Here is a 20105-nt window from a genome sequence, read left to right on the forward strand (position 1 = left end):
AGAAAGTGAATGCAAAGTCACAAAAGCTAAGGATGGGAATGCTGTGTGTAAAGTATAAAAGCCAGACCAATTTGTCAGAATCAGAGAATATGGGAAAGAATGTCTTCTTTAAGTGTGTTACCAAGATATGTTACAGAGTCAGATTGTGAAATAATTTGGAAAGCAATATTCAAAAGCTTTCTTGTTAATCTCTCTGCCTAAAATCTCTCCCCACTCTAGTGCATCTTTCACTCAGTTATCAACTGATCTTGGAGTTTTAGAAGATCACCATTGAGATTTGCTAAATAGTATATAGTCACATGTTCTCCTATTATGTACACTCAGAGGTAAGGAAGCTTTTTCTGCCAAGAGCCATTTGGATGCTTATAGAAACATTTGTAGTCTATACAAAATTATCAACTTACAGAGCTCAAGGAATGGGAGGTAATTCTACCTCCCATTCATTCTCCTACCATTCCATAGCTCATCATCTACTGTGATTGATTATGGAAATGATAAGGCTGTAGTCTAGTATTCCCCATCTCTTACCTTCACAGTCAAACATAAAATTTTCAGCTTGGTTTGTAAAGATCTTCAAAATTTGATACTCTATTTTTTCTGCTGTCTTCTCATACCTTAGTCCTACATACATACAGTATGATCCAGTAATACTGGTCTCCTTACTGTTTCTTGTACAAAATATGCCATTTCATAACTTCACGCATTTTCACTGGCTGCCTCCCCAGACTTGAAATGTTCTTTTTCCTTATTACTCCCTCCCATTTCCCCGAGTTTTATTCACGTCTTAGCCAAAATCCCAAGTTCTACAAGAAGTTTTTCCTATAATTCTTTAATCTTAATGCTTTTCTTTTGAAATTATCTATAATTTACTTCTGTATATAATTTGTACAGTTTTCATTGTCTCCCCCATTAGAATATGAATACTCTGACAGCAGGAAATAGTTGTTTTGCCTTTCTTTGTCTCCCAAGTGCATAACACAATACTTGCAATATAAAAGAGTGCTTTAATAAAGACTTTTTGACTTTATTTGACTCAATGTCCTCACCTATAAAATGAGAGGATAAACATCTATAATCTGTTGTTCTGCAGGTCTCTAAGTGTATGTGTTATAGAAGACCTAACATCTAAATTGACAACTATAATTTCATAGGTACATAACCAAAACCATGACTTTCCTCCTGCTCTAAATCCACCTGAAATAGTTATTATATTTACAATTGGGATTTCTTTCCCCTCAAGAAATAATATAGCAGTCACATTTGCATTTAGGCTAAATCAGCTTCAGATGTTGACCAGAGAAATGTTATTTTAATGAACTGAAAGTAATAAAATAAAATTTCTAAAAGTTACTGTGTAAACTTTCAACATCCATCTCTTCTTCCCCAATTCCCCAACCTGTGCACAAAAATTGGAAGCGAAGAAGAACTGAGTGGCAGATATTGCAGTTGGCATGAATATCTAGGATGCTACAGCTTGTCACAAATCAGCATGTTCTTTAAAAAACAAAAAAGTCAAAGCTGAAGATAAGAGGACTAAGATGAAACTCTCCCATATTCTCATTCAAATTTTTCCCTCTATCTAAATTTAACCAGATTCCCTTTTTTAACCTTTGCTGCAGTTCTCTCTATGTAGTGCTCTCTCTCTCTCTCTCTCTCTCTCTCTCTCTCTCTCTCTCTCTCTCTCTCTCTCTCTCTCTCTCTCTCTCTCCTCTCTGTCTCTGTGTGTGTCTCTCTTTCTCTCCCTCCCTCTCTTTCTTTCTCTTTCCTTCTCTGTCTCTGTCTCTCTCTGTCTCTGTCTTTCTTCGTCTCTCTCTGTGTCTCTCTGTCTCTGTCTCTCTCTGTGTCTCTCTGTCTCTGTCTCTCTCTCTCTCTGTCTCTCTCTCTCTCTCTCTCTCTCTCTCTCTCTCTCTCTCTCTCTCTCTCTCTTCTGTTTCACACACACATACTCCACTTCTGTCATTTAAAGCATGATGCAATTAATGATGAAAATACTATTTTCCAGTATAATTCTTTAGAACATTTTCTCCCACTGGGATGAAGGTAGATGGTGGAAGAAGAAGTGATATTTTAATGAAGATGAAGATGCCTTTTGTGGTCAGCCATTTATTCTACTAAATGAAGTTCATAAAAAGTCACCTTGAGAGAATGTTGAAAGGCTAATCATAATCATGTTCTGGAAAGAGAGAGAGAGGGGCAACTGGAAAAGCCAGCAATTTCAGACATATAAAATTCAGAATGAGATAAGAGATTGCCCCAATATAGGCTTTTCTGATAAAATAATGTCTAAAACTTTGTGTACAATAATAGATGCCATGATTATTAAGATAAATAGTGGCCCAAGAAGAAAGTCCATAAGGACAAGTGAATTAAGAAGCTTCATTGAAGAAGCTGAAAATATTTAGCTTTAAAAACAGGTTCTGTTTTCATTTTTGGTTGGTTAGGAGTAGTGCTTAATCCATGGGAAAGGACTTGATAGGGCTGACTTCAAATACTTAAAGGGCTATTACATGGGAGAGGGATCAGAATTATTTTGTTTGAGCCCAAAGCTCAGCTTTAGGCTTAAGAAAAGTGAAATGGGCTTCCTCAAGCCATAGTGGGTTCTTCATCACTGGCAATTCTTAAGCCAAAGCTTAATGTTCATTAATTAGAATGAGGAGACATAATCAGATATGGGTCAGCTTAATTGCCCTTGAGGTTACTTTGGACTGTGAGATTCTAAAGCTGTGAAATCTGTCACTATATAGGTAATTAGGTGAAGAAAACAGAAAGCAGGCCCTGAAGAACAAAGACTTCTCTTCAACTTCATTCCTTTTAATGGTCCTTGCACAGTAAAAATAAAGTCCAAACACTATAATTTCACTTGAGGAAAAGTTACACATACTCTAGGTATCTTTAGAAACAGCTGCAAAAGTGAATTCACTTCTGACAAGATTGGTGTTAATTATCAGCAAGGACTTCAGTATAATACTATTTAAATCATTTTAAATTATCCCTCTCAAAAATTAATTTTTCATCAAAGATTACACAAAAAATCATGATATCATCTCTGCAGCTGCGATTTAGTAATAATTTCATCTATTATTACCAATGTCAGTTAGATAAAAGAAAAATGGCACCCCACTGTGCTGATTCCAGCACAGACCATATATAGAAATTTTTAACTATCACTTATAATCGCCTTGATGAGCTTAAACCTCCTCTCAATTAACACCCTAAATGACACTGAGACATCTTAATGGAGGATGTAAGTAAAGGAAAAAGACTTTAATCAAAGAATAAAAAGGAAAGTTCCAAGAAAAAGGAGGAGCACCCTAAAGCACCTCTTCATGTCCAATTCGATTTAGGTCTTATATCTTCTCTTAAATTTCTTGACAGCTCAGATCCTGAGTGGGACTAGAAAGGAAATAGAATGACAAGATGTGCTATGCACCTTTACAGCTAAAACCTCTCTTATAAAAGAATATGGGTTCATAGGACTAAGAGATTATACTAACTATAGAGATGATGCAGTTTGAGCCCTCCATTCTACAGAGAAATAACATGAGATCCAAAAATAGGAAATGACTTATACAATATCAATCATGTAGTAAACAACAGAGCTCAGATTTTAGCCCAGCTTCTGACTTCAAGACTAGTGTTTATTCTGAATATTAATCTCCAAAGTGGAAACAAGATTGAATAATGATCATGGAAAGTATAAGCTGTTATCTCTTGAAAAGATTTGTAAAAGATATCGAAAACAGCAACTTGAGAGACAACTTTGTGCAGTAGAGAGATGAATTTTGAATAATGAAGACTTGAGTTTGTGTCCTGCGTTGGCCACTCAATAACCATGTGATACTGGGCAAGTCAAAACTTACCTACCTCAATTTCTTTAGGCTTGATGAATTAAGTCCTTTCAAGCCTTAAATCTATGACCCTATGGCCTTATAATAGTAACAATATATCCTTATCATAAAGACTGTTTTACTGTTTTACAAGTACAACTTCTACTACTGGAATTCACAGTACTTAGGAGAAATTTTCATGAGTTATTATTTTTAAAAATCATTATTTTGTGACAAACTTTGGATAATGAATTTTTCCATATTTAGTTGTATTGGTCTCATTCAACAATTGGAAAGCATTGTCTGTGTGTGATGCACATTCATATTTACACTATGACATGATGACAATGACAATACCTACTACTACTACTGTTGCCAATGCTATTAATGCTAATCCTACTACCACCACTTCTACTGAAACTACTACTACTTCTATCACTGCTACTGCTGCCATTATTTCTAATACTTCTAGTTCTCCTCCTTTTACTACTACTACTACTACTACTACTACTACTACTACTACTACTACTACTACTACTACTACTACTAAAAAGAAGAAGGAGGAAGAGCAAGAGGAAGAGAAGGAGAATAAGAAGAAGAAGAAAAAGAAGGAGGAGGAGGAGAAGAAGAAGAAATCTCTCTAAAAGAGTTGAAGTGACTTGATCAGAGTTTCATAAGCAATAAATATCTGGGGCAGGATTGGAAGCTAGTGGTTCCTCACACCAATTCCAACACACTATCTACAATGTCATTTAGTTCCTTTTGTTTCAGGTCAATAAAACCTGACAGAAATTAACCTACCCTGGTATAGCTTTAGAACCAAGGTTAACATTCTGGAGAGCAGTTTGGAACTATACTCAAAAAGTTATCAAACTGTGCATACCTTTTGACTCAGCAGTGTTTCTATTGGGCCTATATCCCAAAGAGATCTTAAGGAGGGAAAGGGACCCACATGTGCAAAGATGTTTGTGGCAGTCCTTTTTTGTAGAGGCTAGCAACTGGAAACTGAGTGGATGCCTGTCAATTGGAGAATAGCTGAATAAATTGTGGTATATGAATGTTATGGAATATTATTGTTCCAACAGGAAGAATATAGAGAGGCCTGGAGAGACTTAACATGAACTGATACTAAGTGAAATGAGCAGAACCAGGAGACCATTATACATGGCAACAAGAAGACTATATAATGATAAATTCTGATGGGCATGGCTCTCTTCAAGATTGAGATGATTCAAACCAGTTCCACTTGTTCAGTGATGAAGAGAGCCATCTATACCCAGAAAGAGGGTTGTGGGAACTGAGTATGCACCACAACATAGCATTCTCACTCTCTCTGTTATTTACTTGCATTTTGTTTTCTTTCTCAGTTTTTTTTTTCTTCTTGATCTGATTTTTCTTGTGCATCAAGATAACTGTATAATTATGTATATATGTGCGTGTGTGTGTGTGTTGAATTTAACATGTATTAAACTACCTGCCATCTAGTGGAGAGGATGGGGGGGGGGGAAGGAGGGGAAATTTTGGAAGAAAAGGTTTTGCAAGGGTCAATGCTGAAAAATTACCCATGTATATGTTTTGTAAATAAAAAGCTTTAATAAAAAAAAAGAACCAAGGTTAATGTACCTTCCTATTATAATAAGTTAATACATGAATGCTTTGTGGAATGTTATTAAGTATTATTGTTAATTACAATAATAATAAAATATAATTATAAACCTCTCAAAGTCCAACATTATATATATATATGTATATATATATATATAATATCAGATAGAAGAATAGTGAAGTAAAAACAAAAAAAGCCAGTTATAGTGATATGAGTCCACAGGGACTCTGTGTGCCCTTATTACTGTTAATAGTTGCTATGAACACCTAATTAGAACCATGAATTGTTTGTAAATTGTAATCAAGTTATACCACTAGTTGAAGTAACACTCTGGTCAAGTCAATCAGTCTTTTCTCTTAAGTTCTTACTATACAAATCACCAACTAAGCAATGGAAATACAGTTATAAGCATAAAGAAAATTACTGCCTTGCAAATATGCAAAGATGGCAAAAGATGAAAATAGTCAATGTTGGAGGGGTTGTGGGAAGATAGGCACATTATTACATTGAAATTGTTGGTACAAAAAAAAAAAAAGAAAGAAATTGTTGGTACATATGTGTATTGATACAACCATTTTGGAAAGCAATTTTGAATTATGAAATAAAGTGAGTTAAATAGCCATATTCTTTGGTTTAGAGATTCTATTTTAAATTTCATGCCACAACAAAGTTACTAAGAAGAAAACCCCATATACATCAAAATATTGATTAGCAACATTTTTTCAAAGGATTGGAAATTCCTGTTACAAATGGAGAGTACTTCACTCTGGTTTTCTTAAGTTTGCCCCAGCTCTTTATCCTAAAGCTCAGTATAGCCATGGTACTTTCAATTGGAAGTATCTTTTGCCCTATAAACTCTTCCTCTTATTTGATAAATTCCTTCCAGAATCTCCATTTTAGGAAGCAAGCCCAAGCCAGCTATCTCTTCATTCCTCTCGTCTCTAAGGACTTCCTCTAAAATGTTCTGCCTTCATAATGTGCCTGTTCTTTTTCTGTTTCCTTCTGTCATTTTTTTTTCTCATTGGAATGTTACTTCCTTAAGGGAAGGTATTGTGTATTTTTCTTTTGATACTTGTATTTCTATTTTGGCAAAGTGATTGGCAAATAATAAATAATAAATGGTATTTGGATGACTGAAACAAAAGAGCCCACCAACTGAGGAAAAAATTAAACAAATTGCACATGAATATGCTGAAATATCATTACACCATAAGAAATGAAAAATAAAAATAATGTGGACAAACTTGGAAAGATCTACATGAATCAATGGAGAGAGCAGTAAGCAGATCCAAGAAAAAATTACTAAAAAGGGACTAAAATTAATTTAAATGAAAAAAAAATCACACACATGCACATTAAATGCTGAATAATAACAAAGAACAAGCAAAGGTGGAAAGAACATGTATGAGAAGATATACACACACATACACACACACACACACACACACACACACACACACACACACCTTACCTGTTTGCAAAGCTGGGAGGCCCACAAATGTCACACATTGCACATATTTTCAGATTTTTTGATGTACTAAACAAGTATATTTACTTTTTCCTGTTCTTTTTTACAATATCATTTGTTATATTTAGTGGCTTTTGGAGAGAGATAGGAAAAGGGTACTACATGTATGGAAATGTAAAAAAACACATCAATAAAAATGTATTTATGATTTTTAAAAAATAAAGAATTTGAGAGATCCTCTGAAGAAGAAAAAGCTGAAGAACCTAGAGGACTGAAATTTTTTTTCATTTAACATAGACACTAAGAATTATGTATAACAAAGAAAATGGAAAAAATTGTTAATAATGTCTTAAACAATTTTAAAAAGGAGATGGACATACAATGGAATTTGAATAGCTCTCTTGGAGTTTGGCATACCTCTCTTGGAGTTTGGCAGCATGAATCCAAATACCAAAACAATTATAACATAATACTAATTCACAAAGCTGTCATTTGCCATGATTCACTATAAACAAACATATTCTCCTACAATGCTCAACAGAAACTATAAAAAACGACTCAGGGCATTCATACAACAAGAAATACAGCAATTGTTGCAATGGTGAGAACTGTATATGAAAATATAGAGCCATCCAGAAATATGCTTAAAGAAAGATTTCAAATTCTTCTTAGTAAAAATGATTTGAAAAACCTATTGACAAAAGAACAGTGTTGGAATCTCTACCTGGTACATGCAGTCAAAAACGTGACTGTCATATTGACCAATTAAAAGTAACAAAAAAGATTCATAAGTGATAGCAATCACAAAACAAATGCCTATCAGGAATTGGAGATTCTTCTGTTCTTCATTTGAACATGAAAGTCCAAAAGTAAAGGCAATAGGAGTCAAAACAGTAAAACAATTATAATAAACAATTCAACATCAATCAAAAACTTAACTGCAATGGCTTGTAAAGCAGATGTCAAAAGAGACAGTCAATCTGTGGATGAATGGGAAAAGAGCTTATTAATTGCTAGAAATTATCATTCTTTTCTCTGAACTTCATAGTGATTTCTTTATGTCTGTCTCATGCATTTTTTCATTCTGTTTTATAGATATTTACTTACTTTGCAACCAGATTTTTTTTATTCCTTGAGGATAGATCTTATATCCTTATGATGAACTCTCATAAAATCTACTTCATATCTTTTGTAAAACAATTATTTTCTATTTTGTATTATAAATTCTTATTTACATGTCTTATTTCCATGTCAGCTAGATAACATAGTGAATAGAGCAAAGGATTTTCTAGTTCTGATCTATTTGTCTCCCTCCTATCTTTCTAGTCCTATTACCCTTCCCATCAAAGAGAGAAGTGGGGCAAAGAGAGAAAGAGACAGAGACAGAGACAGAGACAGAGACAGAGACAAAGACAGAGAAAGAGAAAAGAAAATAGGGAGGGAGGGGGAGAAACTATAAAATACTTCATAGTTCCATCACATTGGCTTTGATGCTGTTCTTGAAATAAGAAATTCTATCTTCTAACTCCAGGAATATCAGTCTACTTAAAATCCCTTACACTTGACACTTCACACCTGAAATGTTATGTCTTTCTCTCTGCCTCCTGGCTTCCTTGGCTTATTCTTTCAAGAATCAGTTAAAATCCCACTCTCTTCTATAAAGGACTGTTTTTTCGTGGACTCATCCCTCCTCCTCTAGCCCACCCCCTAGGGTCTTTGCTTTGTGATTACCTTCCATATGAAGTGCATGAAATGTTCAAGGAAGACTACAACCTCTATTATGAGGGTTTGCTGAGCCTTTTTTGGGGGCTGCTCATCCACCTTTGGCAAATAATAGGTCCTTTATTAAAAATCTGTTTACTGACTAAAAATCTAATTTCAAATCCCATCTCAAATATAATCTAGCAAAGTAATTTAGGCAAATTATTTGACCTATTTTAGGCTCACAGGGTTTTTTGAATATCAAGTAAAATAACAACTTTATAAATAAAGCCCTTTACTTTATTATATATTATTATTATTTCAATATAAACTTTCGGTACCTTGAGGGTAGGAATGGTTGCTTTATCTTTTCATTTCTCTTATGTTCTAATTATCAGTCCTACTATTGACTTGGAGACAAAAGAAACTAAACACTTTTTTTCTTGCCTGGTGCATTATTTTAAACTCTTAAATGATAAGATGCTGTGCTATATGCTTCCAGGATCTATCAGGTTGCCAGAATTTAAGAATCCTGGAAAAATAAACACAAATACATGTAGAGAAGTATATATACATATGTATATATGCATGTATTGTATTACAGAATTATTAGGGAGGTTTATCATTTCTGCTATGAGACTTTACTAATCCCTACCTTTGATGTCTACCTTTACCCAGTTCTAACCTGTGGTTCCAAGAAGCATGCTCAGAAGCCATACAGTAGTAAAACTATCTCTTCACTTATAATCTCATGATCATTATAATCATAGTTATACATTGAGGCTTAAAGTGTTTTTCATCTTTTTTTTACTCATATTTTCTTTGTTCTTTCCATTATACCTGAATTCTTAAAATGCAGATCCTTTTAGATTTATCATGTATTGATATGAAGCTGGACTATTTGAAGAAATCTTTCCTAGTCCCATAAACATAAATGTTAACACTTCCAAGTCCAAATTTATATGTTACAACTTCAGACAATTGGATCTTATACATACTTTACAAAATCAGAATGACTTTACAATTTCATTTTTCTCATTGCTAAGATTTTATTTCAAACTATTGTTCATGAAAATTTAGAGAATGAATTAAAAATACAGCTAAAGTGATCACTTTATTTCATTTTGTAAATGTCTTCTTTGTCAATTGTGATTTATTCTTTCATGGACAAAAAATAATAAGGTAAAAAAAGTGCTTCTATTAGACTTAGACCTCATAAGTGCTTACTCTGGAAATGGATAGCATTTTTCATTCTGAGTACTTCAAAACTGTTTTGGATCATTGTACTGAGAAGAAGAGTTAGCTACTCCTCATAGTTGATAATTTTTATGTTACTGGCTACAATGATCTCCTGGTTGTTCTTACTTCATTTTGTACCAACTTATATAGGTCTTCACATGTTTTTCTGAAATCATCATCATCATTATTTTTATAGCATATTAGTATTCCTTCACAATCATACACAATAAGTTGTTCAACTATTCCCTCAATTTTCAATACTTTTTCACCATAAAAAGAACTGCTATGAATATGTGTCCATATGGACTATTTTCCTTTTGTTTTGATCTCTTCGGGATACAGATCTGATAGTGATATTGCTGGTTCAATGAATGATTATGCAGTTAATAGCCCTTTCAACAAAATTCCAAATTATTCTCCATAATTCTTGAATTCCACCATCAATGCAGTAGCATCTCAATCTCCTGCTTTGCCTCGAATATGTGTTTACAAGTTTTATCATGTTAGTCAATCTAATAGGGATGAAGTGTATTCCAGAGTTATTTTAATTTGCCTTTTTCTAATCAATAATGATTTAGTGATTTTTTTTCACATTAATGTACATAGCTTAGTTTTTTTTAACTGCTTGTTCACATCATTTAACCATTTATTAATTGACAGATGGCTCTTATTTTCCTAAATTTGACTCAGTCCATATATATTTGAGAAGTGAGATCTTTATCAGAAAAACTTGGAAAAATTTCCCAAGTTTTCTACTTTAATTCTGATCAAAGATTTTTTTTCAATTTAAAGTAATGAAAATACACATTTTATTTCCTTTATCTTCTCTGATATCTGGTTTGTTCAGAGATTCTTCTCTTATTATAGATCCAGAAGACAAAATGTTTCATGTTCCCCTATTCTGCTTATAATATCACTCTTACTAAGTCATGTACTACTTTTTTTTTTATTATATATATATATATTTTATAATATTATCCCTTGTATTCATTTTTCCAAATTACCCCCCCTCCCTTATTCCCTCCCCCCGACGACAGGCAATACCATACATTTTACATGTGTTACAATATAGTCTAAGTACAATACATGTGTGTGAATATCATTTTCTTGTTGCACAATAAACATTAGAATCCGAAGGTACATGCAACCTGGGCAGACAGATTGTAGTGCTAACAATTTACATTCCCCTCCCAGTGTTTCTTCTCTGGGTGTATCTACCTCTGTCCATCATTGATCAACTGGAAGTGAGTTGGATCTTCTTTATGTTGAAGATTTCCACTTCCATCAGAATACATCCTCATACAGTATTGTTGTTGAAGTGTACAGTGATCTTCTGGTTCTGCTCATTTCACTCAGCATCAGTTGATTTAAGTCTCTCCAACCCTCTCTGTATTCCTCCTGCTGGTCATTTCTTACCGAGCAATAATATTCCATAACTTTCATATACCACAATTTACCCAACCATTCTCCAACTGATGGACATCCATTCATCTTCCAGTTTCTAGCTACAACAAAAAGAGCTGCCACAAACATTTTGGCACATATATGTCTCTTTCCGCTCTTTAGTATTTCTTTGGGATATAATCCCAGTAGTAGCGCTGCTGGGTCAAAGGGTATGCACAGTTTGATAACTTTTTGGGCATAATTCCAGATTGCTCTCCAGAATGGCTGGATTCTTTCACAACTCCACCAGCAATGTATTAGTGTCCCAATTTCCCCACATCCCCTCCAACATTTGTCATTATTTGTTCCTGTCATCTTAGCCAATCTGACAGGTGTGTAGTGGTATCTCAGAGTGGTCTTAATTTGCATTTCTCTGATCAGTAGTGATTTGGAACACTCTTTCATGTGAGTGGATATAGTTTCAATTTCTTCCTCTGAGAATTGTCTGTTCATAACCCTTGACCATTTATCAATTGGAGAATGGTTCGGTTTCTTATAAATTATGGTCAGTTCTCTATATATTTTGGAAATGAGACCTTTATCAGAACCTTTGTTTTTAAAAATATTTTCCCAATTTCTTACTTCCCTTCTAATCTTGTTTGCATTAGTATTATTTGTACAGAAACTTTTTAGTTTGATGTAATCAAAATCTTCTATTTTGTGATCAATAATGATCTCTAGTTCTCCTCTGGTCATAAATTCCTTCCTCCTCCACAAGTCTGAGAGGTAGATTATCCTCTGTTCCTCTAATCTATTTATTATCTCCCTCTTTATGCCTAAATCATGGACCCATTTTGATCTTATCTTGGTATATGGTGTTAAGTGTGGATCCATATCTAATTTCTGCCATACTAATTTCCAGTTTTCCCAACAGTTTTTTCCGAATAATGAATTTTTATCCCTAATGTTGGAATCTTTGGGTTTGTCAAAGATTAGATTGCTATAGATGTACCCTTTTTTTGTCTTTTGTATCTAATCTGTTCCACTGATCTACCGGCCTATTTCTTAGCCAATACCAAATGGTTTTGGTGACTGCTGCTATATAATATAGCTTTAGATCAGGTACACTTAGACCACCTTCCTCTGAGTTTTTTTTCATTAGTTCCCTTGCAATTCTTGACCTTTTATTCTTCCATATGAATTTTGTTGTTATTTTTTCTAGGTCATTAAAATAGTTTCTTGGGAGTCTGATTGGTATAGCACTAAATAAATAGATTAGTTTGGGGAGTATTGTCATCTTGATTATATTCGCTCGGCCTATCCAAGAGCACTGAATGTCTTTCCAATTATTTAAATCTGATTTTATTTTTGTGGCAAGTGTTTTGTAATTTTTCTCATATAATTCCTGACTTTTCTTTGGTAGATGGATTCCCAAATATTTTATACTATCAACATTTGTTTGGAATGGAATTTCTCTTTGTATCTCTTGCTGTTGCATTTTGTTAGTGATATATAAAAATGCCGAGGATTTATGTGGATTTATTTTGTATCCTGCCACTTTGCTGAAATTTTGAATTATTTCTAGTAGCTTTTTAGCAGAGTCTTTGGGGTTCTCTAAGTATACCATCATGTCATCTGCAAAAAGTGATAGTTTAATTTCCTCATTTCCTACTCTAATTCCTTGAATCTCTTTCTCGTCTCTTATTGCCGAGGCTAGCGTTTCTAGTACTATATTGAATAGTAATGGTGATAGTGGGCAACTTTGTTTCACTCCTGATCTTACTGGGAAAGGTTGCAGTTTATTTCTATTGCATATTATGCTTACTGACGGTCTTAAATATATACTCCTGATTATTCTAAGGAATAATCCATTTATTCCTATACTCTCAAGAGTTTTTAGTAGGAATGGATGTTGGATTTTGTCAAATGCTTTTTCTGCATCTATTGAGATGATCATATGGTTCTTATTAATTTGATTATTAATATGGTCAATTATATTAATAGTTTTCCTAATATTAAACCAGCCCTGCATTCCTGGAATAAATCCTACTTGATCATAGTGTATTATCTTGGAGATGATTTTCTGAAGTCTTTTTGCTAATATCTTATTTAAGATTTTAGCATCAATATTCATTAAGGAGATTGGTCTATAATTTTCTTTCTCAGTTTTCGATCTACCAGGTTTAGGTATCAGTACCATGTCTGTGTCATAAAAGGAATTTGGTAGGACTCCTTCATCCCCTATTTTTTCAAATAATTTATATAACATTGGGGCTAATTGTTCTTTAAATGTTTGGTAGAATTCACATGTGAATCCATCTGGCCCTGGGGATTTTTTCCTGGGGAGTTGATTAATAGCTTGTTCTATTTCTTTTTCTGAAATGGGACTATTTAAGCAATTTATCTCCTCCTCTGTTAATCTAGGGAGCCTATATTTTTGGAGGAAGTCATCCATTTCACTTAAGTTATCAAATTTATTGGCATAAAGTTGGGCAAAGTAACTCCTTATTATTTCTCTAATTTCCTCTTCATTGGTGGAAAGATCCCCCTTTTCATTTGTAAGACTATCAATTTGATTTTCCTCTTTCTTTTTTTTGATCAAATTTACCAAAGGTTTATCTATTTTATTGGCTTTTTCATAAAACCAACTCTTGGTTTTATTTATTAATTCAATGGTTTTTTTACTTTCAATTTTATTGATTTCTCCTTTTAATTTTTGTATTTCGAGTTTAATTTTTGGTTGGGGGTTTATAATTTGGTCTTTTTCTAGCCTTTTAAGTTGTAAGCCCAATTCGTTAATCTTCTCTTTCTCAATTTTCTTCAAATAAGCCTCTAAAGATATAAAATTTCCCCTTATTACCGCTTTAGCTGCATCCCAAAGATTTTGATATGATGTCTCATCATTATCATTATCTTGGGTGAAATTGTTAATTGTTTCTATAATTTGCTCTTTCACCCAGTCATTCTTTAAGATGAGATTATTCAGTTTCCAATTACTTTTTGGTCTATTTACCCCTAACTTTTTACTGAATGTAGCTTTTATTGCATTGTGATCTGAGAAGAAGGCATTTATTATTTCTGCCTTCCTACATTTAATTTTGAGATCTTTATGTCCTAGTATATGGTCAATTTTTGTATAGGATCCATGAACTGCTGAGAAGAAAGTATATTCCTTCCTATTGCCATTCAGTTTTCTCCAAAGGTCTATCATACCTAGTTTTTCTAATGTTCTATTTACTTTTTTAATTTCTTTCTTGTTTGTTTTGTGGTTTGATTTGTCTAAATCTGAGAGTGCAAGGTTGAGATCTCCCACTATTATAGTTTTACTGTCTATTTCTTCTTGCAGTTCTCTTAACTTTTCCTTTAGAAAGTTAGATGCTATACCACTTGGTGCATATATGTTTAGTATTGATATGGCTTCATTATTTATGCTACCTTTCAGCAGGATATAGTTTCCTTCCTTATCTTTTTTAACGAGATCTACTTCTGCTTTTGCTTGATCTGAGATAAGGATAGCTACCCCTGCTTTTTTGGCTTTACCTGAAGCATAATAGGCTCTGTTCCAACCTTTTACCTTTACTCTGTATGTATCTCCCTGCTTTAAGTGTGTTTCCTGTAGGCAGCATATTGTAGGGTTCTGCTTTTTGATCCAATCTACTATCCGTCTCCGTTTGATGGGATCGTTCATCCCATTTACATTTACAGTTAAAATTACTAATTCTGTATTTCCTGCCATCGTATTATCCCCAGATTATGCTTTTTTCCCTTGACCCCCCTGATCCCCCTCCCCGATATTTAATTTACAGACCCCCCTTGTGACGCGCAACCCTCCCTCTTTTTTTTTTTTTTTTTTTTTTTTAGGATCCCTCCCCCCTCCCTCCAAGTCCCTTCACTTATTCCCCTTTTCCTTTTCCCTTTTCCTCTCCCCCCTTTTAATGAGGTGAGAGAAAATTCTCTGAAAAACAAATATGTTAATTATTTACTCTTTGAGCCTCTTCTGATGAGAGTAAGATTCACACAATGATTCTCCCCCTCACTAAGTTCCCTCAGATATGGTGTATTTTCTATGTCTCTTCCTGGGATGTAGTTTCCCTCTTTTTATCACTCCTTCCCCTTTTTCTGAACCGACCTCCTTCCCTTTACTACACCCCCCTTTTTTTCTTTTATAACAGTAAAATCAAATTATCCTTGAGTATTTTTTATATACCCACAACAGAGTTACAGTTCTCAAGGGTTCTGTGTACCTTTTTCTGTTTCTCTTCAGTCTTGTGGATGTAGATCAAATTTTTTGTTTAAGTCTGGTTTTTTTCTTAGAAACATATAGAATTCCTCTGTTTCATTGAATGACCATCTTCTTCCATGGAAAAAGATGCTAAACTTAGCTGGGTAGTTCATTCTTGGTTGCAGTCCTTGATCTTTTGCCTTACGGAATATCAGGTTCCAGGCCCTTCTATCTTTTAATGTGGAGGCAGCCAGATCTTGGGTGACCCTTATTGTGGCACCTTGGTATTTAAATTGTTTTTTTCTAGCTGCTTGCAGGATTTTCTCCTTTGTGTGCTAATTCTGCAGCTTAGCCACAATATTCCGTGGTGTTCTTTTTTTAGGGTCTATTTCAGAAGGAGTTCGATGAATTCTTTCCACATCTACTTTCCCTTCTGTTTCTATTATCTCTGGACAGTTCTCTTGGATAATTTCCTGTAAAATAGAATCTAGGCTCTTTTTTTGGTCATAGTTTTCTGGAAGTCCAATAATCCGCAGATTATCTCTCCTAGATCTATTTTACAGGTCTATAGATTTTCCCAGTAAGTATTTGACGTTGTTCTCCAGCTTCTCATTTTTTTTGTTTTGTTTGACTGATTCTTGGGTTCTCTGTGAATCATTCATTTCTATTTGTTCCATCCTGACTTTTAAGGAGTTATTTTCTTCTTTCACAGTTTTTAGTTCTTTTTGTAAATGCCCAATTTCGTTTTTAAATGAATTATTTTGCTCTATTGAGTTTTTTTCCATTTCCCTAATTTTTTTTTTGAGAATTATTTTCTTTTTCCAATTCAGAAATTCTATTTTCTTGAGACTTTTTTATCTTTTCCAATTCAGAAATCCTACTTTCCTGTGTTTTTTTAACCTTTTCTAATTCACTAATTTTGTTTCCCTGCATCTCCTGTGAATTCTTTATTTTTTCCAACTCCAATTTCAGGACATTGTTACTCTCTATCATAACTTCCCTTTCTTTTCCCCATTTTTCTTCGATCTCCCTCAATTTTTTAAGAGCTTCTTCTAGGAGAGAGTTATGTGATGGGGGGCAGGAATCGTTCCCCTTTAGGTTGTTATCTTCTGAATCTTTGCTGTTAACTTCCTCGGGGTTGGATACCCGCTCTTTCTCTGTATAGAAGGAATCTATAGTTTTTCTAGCTTTTTTGCTCATACTTAAAAAATGTTTTGGGGTCTGTCCCTGGGGTAGGAAATTATTTACTTCTTTACCAGCTTCCTCCCAGACCGGATGGATGCAGCGGCTCCTGAGCCCGAGCTAAGAGAGAGCTCTGGGAGAGAGTTCCCCACCCCCTCCCTGGAAGTGCCTCAGAGGTGATTAGCACTACTGTGCTTCGAGGGCGTAGAATAGTGAAGACAGCACAAAGCCCAGCGTATGTGTCCGGGTGGGGAGTGGATGTCTGCAGCAGGTGACGTGAGAAGCCCCTGTGCTCAAACTGGAAGTGTCTGCCAGAAACCGCGGTTCCTAGTTCAAAGGTTCCGCTTCTCTGGGACTTCCTGGAGCTGAGTTCCACTCCCTCCAGCTAAGCTAGGCAGTGTGTGTTGCCTTGGGCCGTATCCACCCACTTGTCAGTCTCTTAACTATTCTCAGGAGGTAGCTGTGGCCACACCCCCTGGTGCCGAGTCAGCTGAGTCACCCCCCAGGATCGGGGAAAATCTAATCTGAGTTTTAAAATATTTTGGCTTTCTCTTCTGAACTGCTAAATAATTAGCAGAGAAGAGCTAACAGCCTGTGCCAGATTCCTTTACCTCAGTGGCTTCTCTGATCCCAGAGCCCTTCCCAGCGCAATGGGCGCAGTGTGCCCCTACCCCACCGTCTGTGCTGGTCTTTCTTATTCCTCCCCTGAGAACTGACCTTTCCTGTTGAAACTCCAGATTCTCTTCAGCTGGTAAGTCGTGCTTCCAGTCCTTGTGGTATCTATCAGTCCTGAGCTAATTTTGAGACTTAATTTATCTAATTGGTTGTGAGGGAGTGAGGACGTTCACTGAGTCGTGTGTTTCTTCTCCGCCATCTTGGCTCTGCCCCCCCATGTACTACTTTTTATCTTACTTTGGTATTTAGTGCATGATGTTGGTCTACATTCCTTTTCTGTCAATTAGCTTTTCCGTTTCCCTTTTGGATTCATTATTAGATTGCTCATTTTCTACTCTATATTTTCAACCTAATCTATTCCACTATGCTATTTCTTCAATATCACCAAATTGTTCTGATGATCATCATTTTACAATATTGTCTCAAAGTTGGTACTGTTGGGCTTCCTTCCTTTATATTTTTAATTGATTCCCTTGATTTGTTTGACCTTTTGTTCTTCCCAATTAATTTTGTTATTTGTTCAAGATAAATAAAATAATTATTTGGTCATTTGAGATGTCATTGAAAAAGCATATTAACTGGGGTTTAATTTTCTTCTTGATTTTATTCACTCAACTTACCCATGAGCAATTAATATATTTCCAGTTATTTATATCTATTTTTATTTCTGGGAAAGTATGTTATAATTATGTTTATATTATTTGAGGTTTCTCTTGGCATATAGATTCCCAAATAATTTATATTATCAGTAGTAATTTAAAATAGAATTTCTAGTACTCTCTTCTTTCTGGGTTTTGTTGGTTTTATATATAAATGAAGAAAATTTATATATTTTATAACCTTCTATTTTACTACAGTTGTTTAATAGTTTCAACTAATTTTTTTAATTGATTCTCTAAGTATAGCACCATATCATGTACAAATAATTATAGTTTTGTTTCCAACGTTTTCTGTTTCTACTCCTTTTTCCTAACTCCTCTTTCTTTTTCTTTTTCATAACTTTTTTTCAAATTTCTTTTTTCCTTTTCATAATGTCAAAGGTACAATATTTAGCTTAATATCAATTACTAGTGGTGATAATGGACAATCTTGGTTCATTCCTAATCATAATGAAAAAGTTTCAAGTTTATCTCCTTTACAGATAATACTTGTTCTTTCTTTTAGGGAGATAACACTTATGATTTTAAGTATAGTTCCTAGACTTTCTTGTGTTTTTAATAGAAGTGGTAGAATATAATAGAAATAAAATGTTGTGTTTTGTTAAAGCTATTTCAGCATCTATTGACATCTTCCAGAAAATCTTATTTTATTTTTTAATCCAGTTTTCTTTGAAGCTTTGCTTGTAGTTATTTTGACATCAATGTTTTCTTTTGAAATTGTGTTTTGATCTTCTCTGTCATCAGAATAGGTTTTTTTTTGTTTTGTTTTTGTTTTTTATGATCAGATCCCCTTTGTTATTGTTACTTGTTTATTTTTCCATTATAATTTTTGACTTTCAACTTTATCTTAAAATTAGAGTCTGTTCTCACTGTGAGGCAAGGTACTTTTCTAAGCTTCAGGTTTTTTGGAAGCTGCTTTCCTAGTTAATTCTGAGCATGTGTGAAATTTTGTTTCTTTGTTTTGTTTTGGCTTTTTTTGCTAATTCCAAGATGATATGATCTCAGTATTAGTGATCTTCTCTGCCATAGAATTATGACCCAGATTTTCCTATGGTCACTGCAACAGACCTGAGTCCAGTATCAATTCAGGATTCCCTTAATCTCTTTCTTAATAGATATATGACACTCCTCCTGGTTCTGGGGTAAGAATTTTTGAATTTGTTGTTTTTGCTATCACAGCAGCATCCAAAACTCACCACTAGTGCTGCCTTATTAGTCTGTTTTTCCCCACCATAATATCTCCTGAGTCTCATAAGTTGTCTGGAGCTGGAAACAATGTCTCATCCCAATGTTTAATTTTCATTGCCTTACCAAATTTTTATTTCAGATGTTATTTTAAAGTTGTGTAGAGAGGAATGTTGAGAATTCAGCTAAGGTGACCCCAGAGTAAATTAAAGTGGCTGTCTTCTCTTTGCCTTAAGAAAAGATCTCAAATTTTTAAAATTTGATGAGATGGACAAATCATATAACTCCATACAAAATATATATTAAAAAGTTACCAATTTGTTAAAAAACAGAATTCATGAAATGGAAAAAAATGAAATGAACAAAACAATTCAATTGGCCAAATACAAAAGGAGATAAAAAAGGTAAATGAAGAAAATAATATACTAAAAATTAGAATTGAACGAATGTAAGTTTGAAGTCAATAAGACTTCAAGAATCAGTCAAACAAAACCAAAAAATTGGAAAAATGGAAGAAAATATTAAATACCTTCTAGAAAAAAACAACAGATTGGGAAAATAGATATAGGAGAGACAATGTAAGGATTATTGGACTTCCTGAAAGCCATGATGAAAAAAAAAAAAAAAAAAAGCCTAGACATTATTTTCAGGAAATCATCAAGGAATACTGCATTGATGTCCTAGAATCAGAAATCAAAATAGCCATTGAAAGAATTCATCAATCACCTCCTGAAAGAGATCCAAAAATGAAAACTCTAAGGAATATAATGGCTAAATTTCAGAACACAATTCAGAACTAAAATTCAAAATTGAATTTCAGACCAAAGAAATTATATTGCAAGCAGCCAGAGACAAACAATTCAAATACCAAGGAGTCACAATCAGGATAATCCAGGATTCAGTACTTTCATCCTTAAAGGATCAAAGGGACTGGAATCAGATATTCACAAAAGCAAAG

Source organism: Sminthopsis crassicaudata, chromosome 2 (assembly GCF_048593235.1).
Source record: "Sminthopsis crassicaudata isolate SCR6 chromosome 2, ASM4859323v1, whole genome shotgun sequence".
In the NCBI taxonomy this organism is placed as follows: Eukaryota; Metazoa; Chordata; class Mammalia; order Dasyuromorphia; family Dasyuridae; genus Sminthopsis; species Sminthopsis crassicaudata.